The sequence below is a fragment of the Arachis ipaensis genome, chromosome B04 (genome assembly GCF_000816755.2).
Source record: "Arachis ipaensis cultivar K30076 chromosome B04, Araip1.1, whole genome shotgun sequence".
Taxonomy (NCBI): domain Eukaryota; kingdom Viridiplantae; phylum Streptophyta; class Magnoliopsida; order Fabales; family Fabaceae; genus Arachis; species Arachis ipaensis.
The window spans coordinates 120,744,476-120,751,541 of NC_029788.2; positions in this window are offsets into that span (position 1 = coordinate 120,744,476).

The following is a 7,066-nucleotide window of genomic DNA, read 5'->3' on the forward strand; positions in this document are numbered from 1 at the left end:
ATTGATTAAATTGATTAATTATTATTCATTTTCTGTTAACATTTAATTAAATACTATTACGTGATAAAAGCGAATTTCTTTTAAAGATTAAAATATGAAAATGAATTTTTTTATCTACATAGTAATATATAATTTAGATAATATAATTTTGTGTTAGGATGAATATAAAGAAAACTCAAATTTATCATTATTTCTGTGTGATAAGTCTGTTTTGATGTATAATTTGTTTTGTTTAGAATTGAATTTGTCTTTGTTTGGAACAGATGAGGTATATGTCAGCTTCAAGAAGAACGTTATTAAGAGTAAGAAATGGGTATAATGTTATTAAAAAATGAATATAACGTTAGTAAAAAATAATTCTATTATAGCCGAGATTCTTTCTAATTAAAATAGATCACGTTCTATTTATTTTATTCGAATTTTAATTTATAGATATAATTGTGTCCGATTATAATTTTTTTGGGTTAAAGTATAATTTTATTGGTCGAGTAATATATAGGTGGCAGTTATCGAGTAATACGAAATGAACCAGATTATAACGGGCAAGTTATAAATCTAACGACCAAGTTATGTGTTAGTAATTTATGAGTTATGAAATTTTTAATATGTTTTTTACCTAATCTCCAAATTATAACTTATAGCCCTTGAATTATAGTGACAAGATCAACAATAAAATTAAATTATTATTATTATACACCGTTGCCATATAAAAATCAAGCTTGAAAATGAAATCAGATTATGTATCAGTGTTGAAAATTAAATGTGAAGTAATGGATCACCAAGGCATATTAATAAAGTTAATGGTCATTTTCTGGAAATCAAAGAAGCAAGCACTTCAATAATGATGCAATGATTCGGGTATAAACACTGATATTTCCAACACAAAAGCATTTTTTTTTTCAAAATCATAATCCATCTTTTTCTTTTAAAGAACTGTAGTATTCACAACCACTGTTGTGACATAAACTTCATAGACAAAACCTAATTATCAACATTTTCATTTTTTTTTCTTTTTTCTCATATCAAGCTCAATTTGTTTGCTCGCGTGGAATCAATTCTTTGAAGTGTGTGTTTAAGTACTTTATTCTGTTTCATAAAGTCTCCTCAGAGGCAATGCTTTATTTGTTAATTAAGGAAATTGATCAAAGCTTAGCTTCTCTTTTTAATTTGTTGTGTTTTTTTCTTTCTTCTTTCTTTTGTTTGTCTTATCTTTTTGAGAAGTAAACAAATTTAAAAACAAATAAGTTCTAAAAGTTAAATCGATATTTTAGTTGTCTTAGTTGAAAATTAATTTTATTTGTCTAATTATGTCAATTTAATTGATTCTTTAATTTGCACCAAAAAAAGAATAATTATGTAAACAGTTCAGCTTCTTAAAAAATAAAAATGTAAATCTATTAACAAATATTTTAAAATAAAACATTCATAAATAAATAAAATAAAGAGAAAAAAGACACATTACCCCTCAAATTATAAGCATATGATTAATTAAATCGATTCTACCTTAGTTAAAGCTCTCAAACTCGATTCCAATAATAATGTGTTACCCTTTTTAATTAAGAATTTATTTATCTTGACCAACAAGTTATAACTGAAATGATATAGTTTTTTCATACTTACTTAGAGATTATGAGTTCCAGTCTCACTCATAATTTAAAAAAAAAAAACGACATAACAAATTAAAGTGCTAAGAACCCTAAAATTATGATGAAAATAATATGGCTACTAACTAGTCTGTGAAACATCATAAATTTCAGTTACAATGAACAAACACTCATCTTCATCAACATCACCATCACCATGAATTCCTTGTACTTTCATTTTAAATAATTGTTGAATCTTAAAAGTATATCTCTTTTTTCTTGTTGAGCAGTTTCTTACTATAGAAGACATCAGCACAAACAACTCCCACTGAAAAAATTGCCAAAACAGCCAGTGTTCTCCGTACTTGACAATAACACATTGTTATCTAATTCTAAAGTTGCAATAATAAGAAAGGTTCAATTCACTCTCATGGTGAAATTTTTGTGTTATACTCACATTTGTGTCCCCACTGCTGCTAGTTACTTTAGGCAATTCATTAGAAGTTCAATTTCAGTAAAAAACTGCAATACAAATTTTATTAGGTAATTTTTTTTAAAGTAAAGAGCTCAACACACAAGGCAGAGCATTAACAGACAGAACAGGATAAACCAGTAACACCCAACATGTGACAGCCTTTAGTCATCTCCGGCATTGCCATCAACAACCATAGGGTTCACCACCAATCCATTCGTCTGAGAATCCGAATGACCTGTTAATAATTTCCACCACGCTAGAAGCCTGATTTCTGAAGATCCGCTCATTTCTTTCTACCCAAATTGTCCATAATACTGTAGAGAAACCGATGAACCACCGCTTCCTGTCGTCTTTTCTCACTGAACCAGTCGTGCAACTTAGAAAGTGCTCCTTTAGTGAACCTGGCATAGTCCATAGCCTCCCAAGAGCGAACAGCCAAGCACCCCACACCTGCCAAGTGAGCTCATATCCAATAAACAAATCAAACACAGATTCTACAGACTTACGGCATAACACACACATGTTGTCGTTCTGGTTAATAACGCCTAGTCTACACAATCTATCCTTGGTATTTACCCTGCCAACCAACACAAACCAAGAAAACAGTTCGATCTTTGGAGGGACTAGACCTCTCCAAATAGCACTAGTGAAACTATATCTCATGACGTCCTCCTGAAGAATCTCTGCTGGCATCACCTGCACAAATGAGTTAGTTGAAAAGGAACCAGATTTATCAAATTTCCAGATCACACTATCCTCTCGCTCACTTGTGAGCTTAACCGTTTGTAACCTCTCATGAAGCTAGTTTACTAGCTCCAACTCCCATTGAAATAACTCTCTCCTCCATTGGAGGTTCCAAATCCACTCTAACCCATCCCAAAACACACAATTCTCTATAAAAGACCCTTTCAGGTTTGAGACCGAGAACAATCTTGGAAACACATCTTTCAACAGACCACCAGGTAGCCAGTTATCCTCCCAAAACCGGGTTGTTCCACCATTCCCTACCTCCATGGACAAGCCTCTGATCATTATTTCTCTCACATGTGGCTCTCTGATCTGGAGTTGGCAGATTTTCTTCCAGGGACCCCCTCTTGTAGGTACTGGCTGGCCACTCAGCATCTCAGCAGGGTTCATGTTATTACAGGAGCAGACAACTTTCTTCCACAACAGATAGTCCTCTTTCGAAAATCGCCACCACCACTTAAAGAGTAAGGCTGTATTCTGAACCACTGTATCACCAACTCCCAGCCCTCCTGCCTTCTTTGGAGCCATAACTAACTCCCGTTTTACCAGGGGCATCCTATACCTCCTATCCTCTTTACTCCATAAGAAGCGTCTTTGAAGGGAGATCAACTTCTCCGCCACTCCCTTAGGCATCTTATACAAACTAAGATAGTAAACAGGCAGGCTATTAAGAACTGATTTAATTAGGACAAGCTTACCCGCCTTATTGAGCGTCTTTGCTTTCCACAGACTCAACTTCTCCTCCACCTTGTCTATCACAGGTTTTCACGTATTAACAAGCCTTTGATGAGTTTGGAAAACTCTATTTTTAATTAAGTGATGATCAAACATTATTAATAGCAAAATTGTTAATCTAATTTCAATTCATATATGTTAATTAATTAATTTTGCTGTGCAGGTTTTATTTGGGCCGAAACATAAAAGAAATATTACAAGCCCAAATCAAAACCAATATTCAGCCTTGGTGTATGATTCCTATAATATGTGGCTGAAGCAATTTGTGACTAATTGGGCCAGAACTCAAACATTGCTATAAGTCCAATTAGTTTGGAAGAATCAAAATTTTATTGGGCCAGATTAAATGTTGTTGCTACTAAGCCCAATTTTAGTTTTGATGAATGTTTCTCATGCTTGATCCGAAAACAATTCATCAGGAAAGCAAATGTTATCATTTGCCTTATGTCTTCTAACGGATCTCAAAGCTTGCCACATGATGGATTTCAAATTCACTAATAGCATGGGAACTATGAGAGAGATTATGAGTGACATGATTGATTTACTTTGTGCAACACGCCACTCAAGCAAGGGAAGTAAAAGTAAATTTTTCTACTTAATTGTTTAACTTCATTTAATTACTTCTCTTTCATTTGTTTCTTCTCTCTCATTCATTCTTTCTTTCTTCTCTTTTCGGACAATACCCAGCAAACCATGGAAGCTACATTGAGCTACCGAAAAGAAGAAAAGGCTCGCCAAAAGACCATCGCAATGATGGCAAGAAAACATAAAAAATATAGTGGCTGAGATTCTTATCACTTGTAGTAAGATTCTGTGATGAGATCTTGGCTCCTCCATACCAAAAATGGAGAAGGAGATTCGGCCAGCAAGGAAGAAGATCTTGGAGAGATGGCTTGTCTCTGATTCTGCTCAACCACCACAGGAAGTAGCTAGAGTGGCGAAGTGATGGAAGAGACAGAGATTGGAGCAGATGAAGCCATCATCATCATGAAGCATCAAGGGCCAGAAATCCATCTTGGAGAGCAAGCCAAGGATGGAGAGCTCGGATTGATGAAGAGTGATGACCAAGGAAGGACTAGAGGTAATTGCATGTTGGGTTTTGCATGGTTATCTCTTCTCTCTCTATGTGGCCGAACCGGTTCTGTTTCTTGGAGAAGAAGAAGTTGGCTTGGTTTTTGGCTTCAAAAGTGGAGGCTTCCCTCTTCTATAAAAAGAGAGAATAGCCACTATTTGGAGCAAGGAGAAAGTGTGAGAGTGCAAGGCACAGGGTTCTCAGAGCTACCTGAGCTAACAGATTTTCTTCTCCTTCAATGTATTATGTTTTGTATTTTTCTGTTTAATTTTGTCATGTCTTGAGTCTCATGGAAAAAGGCAAACAGTGAGGTTTGTATGCAAAAACCATAGAGCGAAAAAAGGCAGAGAGTGCAAAATTAAAAGAAAATGCCATAGATGTCCTTAGAGTTCCTTTGTTCATCTATGTTGTGTTTCATGATTCTGTGGGAATCCTCTTGTAAGTTGGGTTAGCACTTTACAGATTGTAATCAGGAAGATTATAGTGAAATTCCATCATGTTTGTGATGGAGACTGGATGTAGGCTGCACTGCACTTAGCAGCTGAACCAGGATATATCTGGGTGTAATTTTCTCTCTTCTCTACTCCATTTCTGTTTCTACTGCACAGGAGTAAAAATAAAAAATATCTCGTGTCAAGTGACGAGACAAAAAGAAAAGTCTCGTGGCTAGGGTCGAGACAAAAGAAAAAGTCTCGTGGCTAGTGACGAGATAAAAAGACAAAAAGTTTCCAAAGTTGGTTTCAAAATTCAGCAAGTATTATCAAGCAAAAAGGGGGCTAAGATTCAACCCCCCCTTCTCTTAGCCACTGATAACCATCAATTGGTATCAGAGCTTGGTCTCAAATAGATCAAGCTTTGCAGCTTGGAGTAAAGATCCTCATGGCAGAAAACAGTGGCTCAAATGTGGTGTCCTACAATCTGACCGAAGGACAATCAAGCAACAATCCTCCTCTTTTCAACGGGAAAAATTATACCTATTAGAAGGAGAGGATGAAGATATTTGTACAAGCAGTGGATTACAGACTTTGGAAGATCATCCTGAAAGGGCCTCAATATCCAACTGTTACAAGTGCCGAAGGAGTTGTCTCCCTTAAACCTGAAGCAAGTTGGACGGATGAAGATAGAAAAAAGGTGGAGCTCAATACCAAGGCCATCAATCTGCTCAACTGTGCTATCAGCTTTGAGGAGTACCGACGAGTATCACGTTGCACAACAGCAAAGGAAATCTGGGATAAACTCCTAGTTACTCATGAAGGAACAACCATTGTGAAAAAGACAAGGATTGATATGTTAAATAGAGAGTACGAAATGTTTGCAATGAAGGAAGGAGAATCCATTGATGAGATGTTTGAACGTTTCAACACCATTATTGTTGGCTTGGATGCTATGGGAATCAAGTATCCTGAATTTGTGCTAGTGAGAAGAGTGTTAAGATGTCTCACAAAAGAGTAGGAAACAAAAGCTTTAATTATCTCTGAGAGTAGTGGTCTTGACTCTATGACTTATGATGATTTGAGAGGAAATTTACTTGCTTTTGAAAACACCTACTTAAAAAAGGATTCAAAAAAGAAAGGAATAGCTTTTTCTTCTGTTACTAACCCTCTGGATGATGAATCCAGTGATAACTCATCTGAAAATGAATTTGTGTTGTTTGCAAAAAAATTCAGGAAAATGATGAAGCTCAAAGGGAAAGGCAGCAGTTCAAGGAAAATGAAGAAAGACCTTAGCAAAGTAACTTGTTACAACTGCAAGGAAATGGGGCATTTCAAATCTGATTGTCCCAAGTTAAAGAAGGAAGAGAAGCCAAAAAGAGGAAAGAAGAAGGGTCTGATGGCTTCATGGAAAGATTTGGAAAATGACTCGGATGATGATGATGAGGAATCCGAGACCAAGTCACAACCTTGTCTCATGGCAGATCACATAGATCAGGTAGTCTTTTATAACCCTAACTCTAAAGATCTTCATCTTATGATAGACCACCTTTCTGAAAAAATAAGATGTTTTCTGCTGGAAAATCAAGAACTTGAACAACAAATCACCATTCTTAAAGCTGAAAACAGTTTTCTTAAAGAAAAAGTAAGGGAGGCCGAAACTGCTTGTGATCTTGTTGAAGAAAATAAGCAGTTAAAAGCCCAAATTAAGAGCTGTGAAAGTGATCATTCCGTTCTTGCATATGTAGATTGTTTTAAAAGAAATGAAGAGTTGCTTAAAGAGGTTAAAAGGCTTAAGAAAGACTTAGCCAAGTTCACCCAAAGTTCTGAAAATCTGAATCAAATCTTGGCTAGTCAAAAACCTCTTTATGATAAAGCTGGGTTGGGATTTTATAAATCTGCTGAAAAATCTCATTTTGAAAACTTTGCTTCATCCTCTAATGATACAAGATTTCAAGACCCCACCTACTTTAACAAAACAACAACTCCAAGATTTTGTAGACTATGCAATCGAAATGGACAT